This window comes from Nymphalis io, chromosome 9, assembly GCF_905147045.1.
Source record: "Nymphalis io chromosome 9, ilAglIoxx1.1, whole genome shotgun sequence".
In the NCBI taxonomy this organism is placed as follows: Eukaryota; Metazoa; Arthropoda; class Insecta; order Lepidoptera; family Nymphalidae; genus Nymphalis; species Nymphalis io.
Window position 1 is genome coordinate 5,579,393 of NC_065896.1, and position 18,313 is coordinate 5,597,705.

The following is an 18,313-nucleotide window of genomic DNA, read 5'->3' on the forward strand; positions in this document are numbered from 1 at the left end:
AACCATTAAATAGTAATTCAATTAAGTTTATTAGTTAATTTTATTTTTTGGCAAGTGTAGGCTGCTCTAAGTACAGAAAAAACGTATTAAAGCATTGCAATTTGTAATTTAGAATCCAGTCAGGTATTTAGAAAACAATCATAATGATCTGTTCACCACATGTACGTTCTGTGTCATTTTTTTAATTGAATATTTGTAGGTAGACTGGCTAATGGGCCACCTGATGGAAAGTAGTCACCACCGCCCAGAGGAATAGGCACTGAAGAAACCTTTGTGCCTTTGTACTTTTTTTTTAGAAAAAACACCTATATAGACAAACTTAAAAAGCAAAACCTTATCTTAATACAAAATTTGAGTCAAGCCTCCGAGCCGTTTTCAAGATACACGAAGAAAATTTATGAAAAAGTATTGCTCATTTAATATTATAAGATAAGATTAACCATCTCTTACATCGCAAGTGCGCCACCGACCTTGGGTACTAAGATGTTATTTCCTTTGTGCCTGAAGTTTCACTGGCTCTTTTATCCTTAGAGCCAGAATACAAAAAACACAACAATACTAAATATTGTTGTTGAGAAATTATATGTGATAAGTAACTGGTTTTACTCACACAGTTTTATTTTATATATTTATTAAAATACCGTGTAATATTACTTAAAATAGTAACCTTCAGATATTGTTATCTGTTTAAGCAATATAATATGTATATTTTAAATCAATCACTACCAAATAAAAAACCAAACTGGTCTTAAATAAAAACGTACACACCAAGCATGCAATATCCACATTAGGGTCTCTCGACCTAGGTCGGTGTCTTGTAGGCCTAAGCATGAATCCGCTGGTAAATAGTTGCGTAATAGAATAATTATTATATTAACATGGAATCCATGAATAAATAAACTATGTAAATTATTTATTATTTGTAACAATATTTTAAACAAATTTTTATCAGAATGTATGTATGCAGTGTATAGATAATGAATCTCGTGTGATGTGACTATTTTAATAAATTTATCTAATGTCAAAATATTTATTAAGCTAAGGATATGTAAAGTGTGAGGAGGCGTAATATAAAAACGGATTTCTTTGACTTTTGAACAGTTTAATCAACACATTTAGATGACAATTATTAATTTGAACTCGTGCTTTAACGAAAACATTGCTTATAATAGCAATGTTTTTGTTCAAATCCAACATATATAGTAGTAAAAATTTGTTAGTTCTTTGAATGGAATTTGTGCATTTTTTGTTCGCTTAAAACACCATTATATCTTATGTCTCATAATAAGCCTGATGTCTCATTTTAATACTAAAATAATATTTCACTTATATTTGCACATTTTATACGCATATATATAATGTTTATAGTTTAGTTTATTAAATTTGTGTTCATAAAGAAAAAAAATTAGATTACAAAAGTCCACTCCATTGTTATACTTAATATGTAAAGGTAATATATTTAATTTGAATTGTTTATTTATTTCTATATTTAATTTCACTCACCCGAATTCTCAAATAAATTATAACATAAATAATTAAATACATATGAAATCTGATTCCGAATGTAGCACAGTAGTAAGAGGGTGTAGCACATTATTACATCCCCACACTACCGACCTATTTAATCACTGTAACTGCTACTAATGTGGGACATTATTTTAGCGAAGAAACCGAGGGAAATATGGTCGGGACGTGTCGTAATACAAAATATTAGGCCATTAGATCTCTTGTTCTGACAAACTGGGATGGAATAGCAAGTGATACTGTATAAGGATAAAGGTTTACGGATAATGATTTCATCTGTCTCTATTTATTATAGTATTGTATTTGATGTCGGAGATTTTGTTTGGGCAAACATTGAAAAATGGAACGTGAACATTTTTAACATGACATTCGAAAGTTGAATTAAATAAGGCTGTACAAGAAGAATCTGTACTAGAAATATAAGAAAAAGAGCATAAAGTTACTACTATTGAGCAACCTCCAAGCACCGCCAAATGCAAGCGCACACATTACTAAAATTAAGCTTAATTTAAACATAATTTTATATATGGTTATAATAAAAAAAAACAAGTACATAACATATGTTCTTTTTATTGAATTACGAATTTCTATTTTTACATAATATATTATTGTTAAACGACTTTAAACTATAATATACAATTGTCGTGTTTAAAATCCAATTTTGATGATTCCTATTGCGTTGAATTCCATGTAGCTATTATTGCTATGATCCATCATAAATCATTCGTAATTTTATTTCATTTGGTATTAGGCTTTGTTAAGTTTTTACATTATGTTTTTGATGTTGGTCTTTACTTTTGTGAAAAAATATGTTTTATATGCGATATGGTTAAGGTCGAAGGGAGTCCGACAATCTGAGGGATTTTCGGTATTGAGTATGCCAAACCCAGACTTGGACTATGGAAAGTTGTCTATAAATCAGAAGCAGTTTTGAAATATGAATACCGTTGATGCCATTGAATTATTTATGAAGCACAGATAACGCCTATGAATTCAGATTGATAGGTGGAATGGCGCGACATCTTCCAGACAGCCATTATGCACGATTGTTTACGGTTTAAGCGCGAAGTACTTTTTCGTTATGTAAAGCTTAATATTCTTTAGGCACGATTTTCGCTTATGAAAATAAAGTATATGTGAAATATATTAAAAGAAAAGCGTGAATCGTTATTTAGAATAATACTATGTTTACTTAACATTGAGTTTCTGAAACGACGATTATAGCTTAACAATGGTTTATATTTTTGACTTAAATGTGAACGGTCATTGATCAGTGGAAGCTGGTGACGCAATAAGTGACTAATGAGCGTTTAGTATTAAAATTAAATCTGATTTTGAAAAATCATAGTTTCATAAAATGACACTATATAGTGTAATAAGTAATACAATTTATAAAAATATTATCAAAAATATTTATATATGTATGTAAGCTGGTGACTAATTAAATTAGTAGCTGTTTTAAAGTATTCCTCATAAATATTTAAGACTGATCTAGCAAATAATATTTTGATGTGGTAAATATCCTTTTACGTTTTTTATTTTGGAATTTATTAATAGGAAAATATTGTTATTATGTTTATCGGAGATTGGGTCGTTTCTTCAATACGCCATAATTGTTCGCTAGAAGTCAAACGATTTTAGTGATTGATAAACATTTAGCTTGCACAGTAGAGTTGAGTCACGGCATATTTAACATTGATATTTTTGTTAAGAGCATTCATGAATCAAAAATACATCAAGTGCACTTACAACTTAACTAGGTGTATGGTGGCAGGTGGCCGACCCACCAGATCCCTGTTTTTAAGTTGGAATAGCGTCAGGTAAGCGGACGGCCATAAAAATCTGCTGCATTTTTCATATACTTTAGACCCTGCACCGCAAACATAAGATAAAAATAAGCGAGTAAATAATTTTAAGCTTTGTAAATAATTTAAATGTATCAACATTTAGTTGTATTTTTATTGTTTCAGAAATAATACTAATGTTTTTTTTTTATATAAAGTTTGTATTAGTATAGTATCAGTGTAATTTTTTTTTTTATTATTGTATTTTAATTTATCTTCATTTAATCGAGTAATGGATGATTTACACTACATTATTTATTTGTATTGGAGGATGTAATAAATAAAACATTGGTCAATCTGCTCATTTGGTGGCAGGGCTTTGTTCAATCCCGTTCAGGTAACCATCTCTTATTTTACCGCTAAGCTACACTAGGTAGAGTCGTTGCGGTCCAGAATGAAAAATGAGAGTGCGTGTAATTACACAGCAGGCACAAGAGACATAATATCTTTGTTTCCAAGGTTGGTTCATAGTCAAAGCAATAGTTAGTATGTCTTACAGTACCAATGTCTGTTAACTGTTAAAATATTAGTGATTACTTACCATCAAGCGGCGCAGGTATGAAGCAAAATTGGAAGCTGGAGCTCTTAAGCTTCTTTTTACTAGCATTCATTTAAATGATTAATTATAACAATAATACCATTTACATCCAACAAATTACTAAATTCTTGGATTTTGTAATCTATTTAATTTTAAGAAACCGAAAACGTATTGCCTAGCTATTAAAAAATGATAGTTAATACGGCATCCGATATGTTGACTTACTTTTTGATAGATCTGTTGGCTTATACAGGATCGTAAATGGTAATTTGAGATAGGGCAACAAGGTCATCTTTTGTCGTTATAGCAACCGGAAAAAAAAATTAACTTACTTTTATTATACATCATAAGTCATTATATCAACATATAAAAGTCAAAATATATTGCGTTTTAGGCCTTTAAAAATGCTTTCGTATTATTTTTCAAGTTCTTAAAAAGTGAAGGTAATCACGGAATGAAATATGCATAGAATTTCCATTTCTTGGCGAATAATCGTGAAAAGCAGTTACTTGTGCTATTTAAAGTACACAATAATATTATAGCAATATGAATGATTTAATCTGTCATTAGCGTATAATTGAAATGAAATGATCTTAATGCAAATTAAATTTTAAAATCGAAACTAAAAAATATTCCTGTGAGAACCCGTTTGGAAGTAAAAAGTTCTGGATTCGTGTAACCTTTTAGTGGCGGTCGGGCGAGCTGTAGCGGTCATACAGACGATAAATTTTCATTTATACTGAAGGACAAGAGGAAGAAAAGGTATAGCGATTTGCTTTTCTAGATCATAAAACGTTTGACGCCACACTTGACATTGAACGTCAAGAAACCAGAAATTAATAAATAAATTAGAAAATATAGTATAGTTTTAGTAAAACATGCAATAACACTTATTTATTTTTTAGATCCATATCATGCTTTTTATATTAATTTTTTTCCTTTGCATTCTTTTAATTTTTTTTCTGTTTTAAAATTTAAACAGCTACTTTTAATTAATTACGTTTAAAATCTTTTTATTATAAACACATCTCAAATATTTTTTGTCAATGTGATAAATTGATTTCCAATTACAAATCTTAACAAACAATAATAATAACAAATTTAATTGTGTTTTGTTTTTATCCTATTAAATATAAAAGCTATCTATACATTTTGTTTCGTTACAAAATCAAGTTTTATGTAATTTGTCTTTCTCGTTAAACTCTTTGAGTGAAGTCATTTGGACGAAGTTTTATGACGTTAGATGAGCCGCTCTCGATGAAGGATTACTGGCGAGAAGTTAGCCGTGATCGTAGAGATTACTGCGACGTGTACCTTCTAGCTTAATCCACCGTAATAAGCAAGTTAGTTCGAATCTTGTATATTTTGAGCTTGAATTTCACAACGACTTGAATTGGTAGCTATTAATCTATGCAGTTTGTTGCAGGTAAAGTGGTTTTTTTACCTTTAGGTGTACCTAAATTTTAAAGTAAATATTAGCTTACATTTCTGCATTTAAGAAAAAAAAATATGTATACAGCCTTGATTGTAACTTTGGGGATTTGAGAATGTTACCTACTTGTCAATATGTACAAACAAAATAATTATATCGCGTGAAATTCTGCGCATTATAAACCTTTTGGCGTCAGAAACGTTGCACTTGACTTTGAAACTAGCATCGCTATAAAAGGAACAAAGTTTCACTAAAAGAGTAAATATATGTCAAGCGATATTGTCTATTTGATAGACGTGAAATTTATACAAAACGAAACTAAAAATCTGGTAGACTTATTGAAAGCATATGAATTGCAAGATTCGTAATTATCGCTGGGCTGCCACAAAAACGTGTCGGTGTCTTATTATCACCGAGTACCAATTAAGGAAGGTAGCCTGTTTTTCTCAGATTTCCTAATTAGAGGCACTTTGTTTTTCTTAAAGTCTTTGTTATATTATGCTCTTTGGACAAATTTAGATCACGGGATCTTATTAAAATGAAAGTAATGAAAACACCTTCAAAAAGGTTTTGATAGAAAAAATACGGTGATTTTTTTGGTGCAATTTCTTAGGAAAATTGCGAAACCTTTTCAACGACATCCTAATGGTCAGAGATAGATAGATAAGAGTTCAATTTATCTAAGCTGAGAACTTGTCAATTTTCTTTTAGTTATAGTTTCTTGCTGAAACCTACAATAAAATACTTACTAATAAGATAAGCCAATTATATTCAATAAAGTTAATATTTCAATCTCTATAATAATTAATTGATTTCGTTTTTATTGTCAATGTTTGTAATTTTTTCGTAATCTCAAAACTTATACATAAAATAATGTTTTTATGACCAAATTTTCAATCTCGGAGTGTGCGTATTAGCCATGTGTACTAAAAATAGTATTCTGCAAAAGTGTGCAAAATAAACAAAGATTTTGCTAAACTCTCATATTCTGATGGGATGGGAAAAGGACCGGAGAGAGATCAGATGCACGACCACTGGTGCTATCCGAGGCATGGAAGTGTTGTTACAATTTGCTGCCATTGGCCTAACTCCATCTATTAAGAATGGAAACATGAAAAATGTTTAATTGACTCGAGTGAAGATTCGAATCTAAACCTTTAGTTTTACTGAAGCTACTTTAAGCAAACGTGGTCAAGAAGCAATTAGCAGTCAAAAGTTAGTTTGTACTAGACAACGAAAAACAAAATTAAAGGAATCTATCTATTCGGCAGATAATATATAAATATGTATTAAAATAATGCATTTAATTAATGTTAATAATGTTAATGTTATAATGATTGATATCTTTAACAAATTACTTATCTTAATTAAATTTTGATTAATAAATTAACCCGTAATATTATGGAACGCTAATGAAAATTATACCTATATTAATTATATGCTTCTGATGACATAGCCAAAATACTTGTTATATTGTTCTTGCGGCTTAAACAATAAGTTGTTGAAAACTTGCGTGATATGAATTAATTAGGAAAATACTACAACTTGGTAAGCGGATGAGCATACAAAACAAATTTAATGAAGGTTTATAATGCTTAAAATACATTCATAAGATAGCGTGTTTAATTATAAGTTGTACCAATATTGTTCACTGGTTAGAATAGGTGAAGCTCAACCAACGATTGCGCTTTCAAGCCCGGAAAAGAACCACAGAATTTTCATGAGCTGAATTTAAACTCATGTTGCAGAATTTGATACGACATATACAGGTTTCCACACGAAGTTTTCCTTTACCGGTGAGCACTAGATGAATTAGACAACAGTGTTACGTTATTTAAAATAAAAATGAAAGCAGAACATGAAAATTTAGTGGTGCTTGCAATTTGCGAGAAAATTCTGAATCCGCAATCTTCAGTTAAGATTTCTAGCCACTGAGCGATCTTGGAACAACTGATAATTTAATTAATTCTATCTCATGAATATTATTTAATAAAAAAGTATAAGTTTCTCATACTTAATTATTATTAAATGGTATGATGTAGAATCATAAAATTTGTTTGAATTCGGTTAAAAATACTCACAAAGAAAGCACCTACGTATGTTTTTTCTTTGTATTGTAGGTAAATTGATAAAACTCCATATTTCATCGTTTCCGACACGCGTTGGGAGTATTTTGCTCCACGCCTGTAAATGCATACCCATTAATTACAACACTCGTCCGGCACAGCCTTCTGAAACATTTTCCTGTAACTATAACATCGTACTAATTCTCTCTAGCTCTAATTATTGAGAAATATTTGTCGTTAATCAATTATTACTATTAGAGACGAATCGCTCAGTGGGGAGCAAATGTGGATTTTAATCATAGATCGTGGGTTCGAAGCCAGGTAACCATTGAGTTTTCATGCGTTTGTGTGGCGATGAAGGAAAATGTGTGACATCCGCAATATAGCAGTTATATAAAGCAGATATTTTAAAAGGGAATTAAGGTTAGTTACTATACTTAAAAGAAGCTCAAGTCTATTTGTCGCAATGAACACTTCTATCCGAACATGGCTAAAACTAATATTCCCTTACTCATCACATATTCCAACGCCATACAGCAAAACTTAGTATTGTTGTGTTCCGGTTTGAAGGGTATGTGATTTAGTATAACAACAGTAAACGGGATTATCAATCATAACGTCTTAATTCCCAGGGTTAGCATTATCGATGTAAGGAATAGTTATTTATTTATAATAGTGCCTATATTTATAGGCAGTAGCAACTATATTGTACCATCACATGACCAATTTTATACTCTGGACCTGTACCTGTAGGTAGACCTATTTTATATAAAAAAAGCCATCCTTGAAGTATCTTTATAAATGTATCAAAAAAAGTTCATGTTCAACACATTACTCACTCCCGCAAAAAAAAAAACAAAGTTTTCACTTCTCAGAGTTCCGGAAAATGTATATAAATTTTAAATGACTCGAGCAAGCTGAGCTTAAGGATTTCTTAACGGCTGTTGTGAAAAAATTCTTTCAAAACTTTGTTATAAAACACGTTTGCGGAAATTATATCATTTTATGCTGTGTAAATGATAACAAAACATGTAAATCATAATCTTATAAATACAAATAGATGTTTGTATATAGTATGTGTTTGTATGCATGATTAATAGACTTCGACACCGTTTGACCGATCACCATGAAAACCACCAGCAAAATATATGTATCAGTTTTGGTGCATATATTTTTTCTTAGGGAAGGGTTTTATAATATCTACTTTGTTTTAATTAGATGATACTTCAGTGTCAGCACGCCAACTTCCAAGCCGTTCAATCGATCGCTATGAATATTGGTATACACGGGCAGAACAACGTCTAAACGTTAACAACGTAAATCGTTTCGCTAGTAGGTACGATGATTGAAAAATATTTGTTTTCCATATTTTTTTTTTTGTAAAATTAATTGGGTTCGCTTCTCAATCGGCGTAAGTATCGAGGATACAAAAAAATAAGACTCAATTTCAAACGTTATGTATTTTTTTTCTGAAATCGAAATATTATAATTTATCCAACTAAGCTCTTACAGGCCCTTTTGAATCGTTATTTTACAAGTTTAAATTAAATTTAAAACTTCCACGGGTTTGAAATTTAAATTCTATCGAGAAAAACTGGTAAGAAACTTAGTAGTTACACTTTTTTATTAATTATATAACACACAAATAAATGCTTGTACTCAAACTTTTATTTGCATATGAATACCATATTGTCGTTAATTTTTAATCTTAAAACTGAAATTGTGATGCTGCTTGATAATAAAATCATGCAGGTATATTAAAATACGGTGAATACAAATTAATTATTATAGATAAAAAACACCAAAAGCACGAACGATACGTATGGAGATACGACTATATAATAAAAGAAAAAAAAATAATGTAATAAGACGAGGCTTGCGGTAAGATGCATTAGTACTGAGTATGATCGAAGAGATAGCATTATGCGAAACGAAATGTTTTATAATATTTTTCTATATTTCTTGTGTTGTTTCTATGTTTTATAATACTTTTTCTGTGTAATATGAAATCTTTCGATTAATCCATTGCCGAGATGGAGATGGTACAGTAACAGCCTGTAAATGTCCCACTTCTGGGCTAAGGCCTCCTTTCCCTTTTTGAGGAGAAGGCTTGGAGCTTATTCCACCACGCTGCTCCAGTGCGGGTTGGTGGAATACACATGTGGCAGAATTTCGATGAAATTAGACACATGCAGGTTTCCTCACGATGTTTACCTTCACCGAAAAGCACGAGATGAATTATAAACAGAAATTAAGCACATGTAAATTCAGAGGTGCTTGCCCGGGTTTGAACCCACGTTCATCGGTTTAGATTCACGCGTTCTTACCACTGGGCCATTGGAGATAGTAACAACGCGTGAATCTTAACCGATGATCGTGGTGCCAAACTCGGGCAAGCACTACTGAATTTTCATGTACTTAATTTGTGGTTATAATTTATCTCATGCTATAACCGTGAAGGAAAACATCGTGAGGAAACCTGCATGTGTCTAATTTCAATGAAATTCTGCCACATGTGTATTCCACCAACCCGTGGGACATGGCTGTTACTGTTCCATTATTCCATTTTTTTTAATGAAATAATATCGATAATGATACGAAGGTTTATATATAAAATAAAGATATTAACATTTAATATAAACACTATCGATTTTACTCATAACCGTTGCTTAGTAAAAAAAAATATTAATTAATCTCCACTTACATGTTGTTGGTGCCTTTGGTAAGCCTCCATGTTTTTATTTCCCGGCAGCGTCACATTTAATAATTTAGGATTATAATTTTTATGTATCTCCTTTTTTGGTAGGGAGACGAGCTAGTCTTAATGACATCACTTAAATATTTTATTAAAATTTTCCGTTTAAAAATGCTTTAAAATATACGAAAAAAGATAAATTTACCGACATAAAAGAAGTTGTTTAATAATCAATAACGACTTATCTTCTGAAAGATAAAATCTAATAAGGATTACTTAGATATGGCTCGCGTGGCAGCATCCACGACTCTTGAACAAGTCGGGCCAGTAACTCGCCTCTGTAAGGGATTAGTGGAAAGTTGTGAAGGATAAGCGCCTCGTCTCGTTAACTACTTCACACCGTTCTCTGAACAAAATAATCCCATTATCTTGTTTTGGAAGTATAAACCTTAACTAATAACGAACTGAGCGGCTAAGTCCGTACGGACCTTTGGAGGTCTGTTTTTTTATAATTAAAAAGCATAAGGGTTGATTGGAATTGAGAATAATGTTGGAGTATTTTGGAGATTGTAACGCGAGTTACTAAGCTTGATTTGGTTTAGTTTATTACCCTTAGCCTTTTATTTACCATTAGTGTTTATTTATTGATTACTAGTAAAACCTGGCACACGATATAAATCTGTCATGATGATTGAAGCGCTGAAGCGCCATCTAGTGATGAGTTGCAATAAAGTTGATAGCATATAATTCTTCATGAGAAAACAAATATATGCATAAACTTTCACGTTGATCGGTCAATTGTCGCCATAGTTTATCAATAACACTGATTTATATATACTAAACAAAATTTGGACAATGGATTACTTATAAAAAAATAAACATAAATATAATTTTATCTCAATACGATTCGTCTTACCTGTTGTACAATAAAACAACAAGTATGTCAAAAACCTTCATGTCATGTTCCAACAATAACCGTACAAAGTTTCAACTTGATTTAGGCAAAAGCACATATATTTATATATGTTTTGACAAAAATAACTAAATTTGTGTATCATAAGGTATATTATAATATTCTTATCTATATTTATAAAACGTTGGATTCAGTTAGTATGATGACCATCTCATATGTATTATTTTCTTTTGTATTTTACATAGCGATTTCAATATATTTTTTAAAACCATTACGTACGTAATATTTCTGTTTTAGTAACAACTAGAATGCTAAGATTTGAGCTAATTGAGTTTGAAGTAATTTAAAAACGTGGTTTTGTTTTTGATATAATTATAAAATTAAAATAAAACCATAGTAAAAATCGAACAGACATTTTTTCACAATTATCTTAGAAACGATATTTATTTCTTTATTTCGTTTGCAAAACATTTTACATTAAACTAGATGGTACATGCATGAACACAATAGATAAGCACTAATTGATTGAAGCACAGCATGTAGAAATATAAAAGTAACTTTAACTCACTAGCAGAATAGAATAATATAGTAATATTGTATAATGCCTATTTCAATCAATTTGGAATAATAATAACGAATGTATTAGATATCGGTCAAGCCGGCAAGCTATCGAACGGCCAGGCAAACAGGCAGGTTTGAGTCTACATTCATCATTCGAACTGCGAAACGGTGGAATACTTTGCCTGAGTCCGTATTTCCTGATAGATACAATGTTGGTGTCTTCAAATCCAGAGTAAGCAGGTTTCTTATAGGCAAGCGTGCTACATCCTAGACAGTGTCGATGCTTAACACCAGGCAAGTCAACGGTCAAACGCTCGCCTATTAATTGTAAAAAAACGTAATCACTGAGTGAACAAAATACCATTTTATTCGTCGTTTAAAAATGACTTAAGCACTTCAATAAAAAGGCGCGCCATTTCAAAAGCATAAAATTTTAATGAAAATTCCATTATACTCGTATTAATAGTTAATATGCATAGGAATCCTTATCTTCAGTGCTATTCTGTAAGAACTACGCTTTTAAATATTGAAAACTGACTTAATGTGATACGCTATTTTGATGTGTATATCTTTTAAATGTGATATTTATTAAAGTCGATGTCGCATTCTTGATATTACATGATCGTGCTCTGTGGTGAGTTTTCAAATGTCCTTGCAGAGTAGCTCGACTAGGTGCTCAATATACATAATTGTCACAAAAAGTATTTATAAATTGTTATTTATTTTAGGATGAAAACAAGAAAATGGGCCACTCTATAGTTATTGATCAACTCCAGTTTGTTAGGAATATTGTAATTGTATTGTATTGTATTGTATACAATATTATGTATAATATAGATCTATATATATATATATATATATATATATATATATATATATACATAATATCTATATATATATATATAGATGTATATGTAGATATTATGTATAATATCTATATTTGACAGTGCGCCAAGACTATGTGTGAGTACGGTCTATGTCGGATCACAGCAAATAATACGTATAAAAAGTATTAAGAGATATGATACTAGAGACTAGTTTAATAATACATATAAACTAATAGATAGGCACATATAATAAACACTTCTTACTTAAGTTGAAAATTACAACAGAATTTTATACTTAATTAGAAATTATGTTGATTGTCTTAATGAAATTAGCCTTGATACATTTTTTCTGCTAACTGTACCAATTGCCCACTTAAACGCGAAGAGACTATTCTAACTATCTGTCGTTAACCTACTTCTTCTGTAATATTTTGTTAAAAATCGCCTGATCAACGAAGACGAAGACGGGGCGTTATGGTAGTTTAAAAAACAAACACAACTTAATTGTGTAAGTAAAATTAGAACTACATATGAGTTCCTATTTTAAGGAATTAAAAAAAAAAGAAATATTTTTAATCTGTACAAACGATTTCCTTGTTTCAAATTTATCAAATAATTAAAAAATAACTATTGTAATAAAAAGTGGATATGTCTCCGAAAGAGATAGACTATGTTTTATTGTTTTGGAATAAACGTGGGAGTACTGTATGGCCCAAACTGGACATTTACAGCTATTCATTAATAACGGCGGGTACAATCTCGTGAAATATGAACCTGCAGCGATATCACCCTACCGTTGATGCCACTGAATTATTTATGAGGCATAGAAAAGAGCTATGAATTTAGACTGATCGCAGGACTGGCGCGACATGTTCCAACTGACCATGATGGTCGATTGTTTATTAGATTTAAACGTCAAATGTAAATCAATACCGTTGTTTATTTATGTTTAGATAGTCATTGTTCTGCCTGTGTGTATATAATATAATCCGCGCGATATCAGAACGGGATGGAACCTTGATAATGTAAATCGATAATAACAGTTCTCGAGCGCGTTAGCAATGAAGTTCTGAAGGAGGATAATGATCTTATCAGATTATGTCTATGTCGGTTTGTTTGTTCGATCATTGGTTATGTTTAACAATAGGAATTATTTCGCGATTTTTTAAAATGTTACTTATTATTAAGCTAATAATCGTACAATCATAAATCTTTAAAATAATTCAGTAACAAATCACAAGCTACAAGCGATATCAACAATCAACAACGTCTCGCGAGCAGCGAAAAGAGTTTGAGCTAACATGTCTCAGTTACAAAAGGTCTCATCCCATTCATATCGGACGCGGATAATACCAATTGTTATGGAAATCGGCTGAACGGTAGACAAGTAAAAACTTTCCCCATAAAAAAATACATATATTTGCGAATTCTAAAAACACTAAACTAAAAAACATATATATTAAAATTGATTTACACAGCTAATATTTTCTAAGCGTACTAAGGCAATTAAGTATAAAATGTAAACTGGAATATATTATAGTCATAATAGTTGAAACTGCAATCAGTTTCTGTTGCAATTTATTCTACAAAGTACAGATTTGCTTCATGTAAACCAAATAAGCTTATGAAGAAGGATTAGTTTAAGGTGTTTTAGTGAAAACGGGTAACCTGGTGTCAAGTGGTAACCAACCACTTGGCCTGGTATGGCCCATAGACTTTGGCGCTGTAAGAAATATTAACCATTTCTTACTATCAATGAGCCACTGACATTAGGTACTAAGATGTTATGTCTCTTGTGTCTGTAGTTCAATTGGCCTACACAGCCTACCAACCAGAACATAACAACACAAAATGTCACTGTTTGGCGGTTAAACATTATTCAAGTTGTTTCTGATTGCTTTCAAATTAATACAATTTTTATTGTGTTTTAAATGATGATTAAACGAGCACAAGTTAAAGTTAGGATATTATTCCGTCCGATTTTTTAAATATTGAGATATAACTGCATCGTATTTTACACGTAACGTATATTTTTTCACGCGTTTGTTTAAATTTCTCGTAACATTTCTAAAACTACTAGTTTATAAACGCAAAATGGCAATATATAAAACGCTTAAAATTGATTTTATGTTATTTATTTTGCAAGGATTCATACTTTATGACAATTTAACGTTAATTTTTGTTTTTTTTTTTAAACATTTTTTTTAAATATCGTTCGGCGATACTTATATAAACAAGGTAAAGTATGCTGTCATTAATTTTTTGTTGACATTGTAGTCTTAAATTCCTTACATAAATAGTTTTCATGTATCACTAATATTTTGGGTAGTGCTCGCTTCAAGACGTTAACATACTGACTTAAATCATATTATAATATGTTATATAATATTATAATATGATTGAACATCTGTTTAAATTTAATTGAAATGCAGTTTTATTGTATAAATAAATAAAATTTAATTGTCGTTAATAATAATAAGTACCAAAAAATGTTTTCAAGACTTCAATCTTTTCAAACGAGTTGTGATAAATACTATAATTTCATCTGAACCGTGCTTTAATCTGTCAAAGTTGGAAATTTTATAATCACTTATAAATAATAATAAAAATGAGTGCAAATGTTTTTAGGAATAAGCAATGTAGCACAGTACAGGTAATGTAATTGTAATTCATCTCGTGTTGAACTATTTCGCATAAAATTGAGCTACAAATATCCACAGTCTGCACTGGAACAGCGTGGTGGAGTGTATACTAACTCCAAGCTTACTCTTTGAGAGGGAATAAAGCTTTTGCCCATAACGCGCGCTAACGGTCTGAATATAACTTACTCAATGTTTCTTATTATTTGCGTTTAATTATATAAGAAAACAAAGACACACATACTAGTAATGAAGTTCTACGGCACCCTTTTCAAGGGCGTCCTAATGGCCAGTGTGACACTTTAGAAAGGGTTTAATTTATCTGAACTAAGTTGAGTTGGCAACTTGCCCTTAATTATAGTTTAACTTACCCGCCGCAGCTGCCCGTTGTTCTGAACTTACCCCTTAATTGCCGTATGTGTTGGCAACAATTAAAGTATATACAGAAAAAAATATACATAAGAAATAAACCTATTACACATAAAAACTAACATGCTTTTAACGACTTGAAAATCAAAACATACTAGACCCTAGTTGGAAACTTATGAAAGGTGACACTAATTGTAAGAAACTCAGTATTAATGGTTTTGTATTAAATTAAATAAAAAAAAATCTTCAAGAAGGGTTGGAGCTTATTCTATTACCTGCCCGAGTTTGAACCTGCAATCTTTCGTAAAGTTTTCTAACCACTGGTCCATCTCAGTTCAGTATACTATATTAATATACTCTCAAGTTAATACGTGCGTATTTTAATTGCAAAAAGTTATCCATTTTCTTTTATATTTTATTAATTGAGCTTAATACACACCATCGCCTATAAATTGTTTCAATAATTAATCATTATGAGCTCTTTGAGTTTGACGTAATAGTTAAGTTTTAATTTAGATAATTAATAAAGCCTTACGGGGTCGTCTTTATTGATATTAAGAGAACTTTTATTAATAACAAAATCTCTGAATGTATTATTAAGGTGAGAAAAATACAAGACGCCAAATATACGTAACGTCGTGGTGAAAAATTACGCCCCGGGGAGAGTTGGTGAAAGGTGAAACCGAACCCGACCGATTCCAATAATTTATATTTTGTTTTAACGTAATGTATTTGTATTTTTTTTATAAACGAAATAACTAAACACTGTACAATATACGTGAAAACGGGTACAATTTGATACAGGAATAACACTATTATTGACAGAGATAGAAGTTTCGTTATAAAATGTTATATTCAAATGTAGCAAAGTTTATAGTAGAAAATATTAGTAAACTGTTAGTAATGAGTTGCAATTTGATGGCATAAGAGTTAGTTCGGTTGAGTTGATATTTTCACACACTAACTAAGTGTATTGTACGTAAGAACAGATGACGTATAATCAATGTATCGAGATATATTTAAGGAAGAAATTTTTGAAATTAATCACAGTTTGGCAGCTCGAAATTCATTGATTTAATTTGTAAGTTTGTGAACCAGTGTGCACTGTTTTTGTAATCTCATTAAATCTTGTTGTCATTGGCTTTCTACATCGACGCAGGCATTGACGACGAGGTTTTGGAAGGACGACAGGACGACGCTAACCACCTGACAAAACACAAGACACGTTAACCAAGGTTCTTATAGACAATTACTTTAAGGCCTATGAGGCACCGACCTTCTTGGTCAAAGTAAAGTTAAAGCTAGTATTATATTTAATATCAGTTCTCACTACCAATATAGCGTTTATTTTTATTACAATAAATTAAAAAAAAAAGAAATAATAATAATAAATTTTTTTAGGGGCGTTTTTTTATCAGCAAAATTGGTATTATGCAAATCGCACCCAAATCTTTGAATCTAACACCAGGGTAATGTTATATCAGAAAAAAAAATCTTCACTATCCATTATGCGAAAGCAGTAGGTGCCAATAGTAGGAAGATAATAATACCAAGGCACCCGAGAGTGCTTATAGGAAAATTCTATAAAGTGGCCCTTTGAGCGTACAGGACTGACCCGACTCAAAGGCACTGCCGCTAATGGCTTATCCTGACGTGTTATCTCACACCCGACTGAACTAAAAATATATTAGTGCATGGTTTCACACAAAATATTTTGTATGAAGGAAATATTTTTAAAGGGAACTTCGTGTATCTTCATTTTGTACATCTTCTGTGTTCATGCGAGGAAATATTTAAGATATGTTGTAAGGTAAGAATAACGGAGGTTTAAGATATATAAGGTAACATGTATTCCATTATAGCATTCATGAAGAGTGTTAGCTAGATTCTTGTTGCTTTGTTATTATTATATCTTTTAGTTATGGTATATTAATTTACAAGATAGAATGTGGTACTTGATAATTTTTATTGACTTTCGAAATAAATTGGTGACTACCAGAACATTGCTTACAATTGTATTGTTGAGTTATTTATAATAATAGAATATGAGTATTGGCTGCAGTCGATATCGGAATACGATAGTCCAAATACTTGACTTGCATTATTCCCCTAACATATTTTATTATTATTCATTGAAACATGAAGTAAATTAACAACAAAGATTTAATTATTCCGATCTTAAAACAAATATTTAATGTTACTGTTAAGCAAAGCCGTTTTGTAACAAAACATGATTAAAATTCCTGGAATGGCTGTTTCCTACTAATCCTCGTCTAACACAACAAAGCAGGGACATAATCGTCGGCGCTTTCCGTGGAATACATTAATTGATAATTCTAGGGTCACGAGTGACAGGGTCGTAACTCACTAAAGCGATCATATTTCATACTGTTTCATCAAGCAGCCATTAAAATCTTTACCTACTTAGGACTGTCGTCCATTACACTGAATCCAAATCGATTTTGCCGACTTCCATAACTGTTAATAAAGTGTAATTAGCAGATCATAAATTCGTGGAAAATATGGTTTTGTGCTTGTTATGTTAGCTTTTTTATTATTATTTTTTCAATATAGAATAAATGTTTGTTGAATCTAGTTATTCCAACTCCAAGGTATTTATTAGTCATTACAGAAATAAGCTTGTAGGCCAAACTATAACCAGTACCAAACCAACCAGACAAAACCGGTACCGAAATAAACAATATATTTTAAAGAAATAAACTGAATGACTTATGATACCATTATCATTACTACCAATTAAATACGACCTTTGAACTTATAATATTTATTAGCTTTAAAGCATATGTTATTTTAATAATCTTTATGGATTGTAAACCTAACGTATATATCTGCTTAATCTCCTCGCCGCACAACTGTTAACCATCTACTCTTAATTTGTTAGCGA

The 18,313-nt window shown here is 30.9% G+C and overlaps 1 protein-coding gene across 1 annotated transcript in view; it reads right to left on the reverse strand.

The window, feature by feature from the left end:
* LOC126770820 (keratin, type I cytoskeletal 9-like) overlaps window positions 1-11,520 on the reverse strand; it is a 97,828-nt gene extending 86,308 nt beyond the window's left edge. The window contains exon 1 of the mRNA XM_050490401.1: window positions 11,509-11,520. The gene's annotated coding sequence lies outside the window, so the exon portion shown is untranslated. The remainder of the gene's footprint in view (window positions 1-11,508) is intronic.
* Between the last annotated feature and the right edge of the window lie 6,793 nt (window positions 11,521-18,313).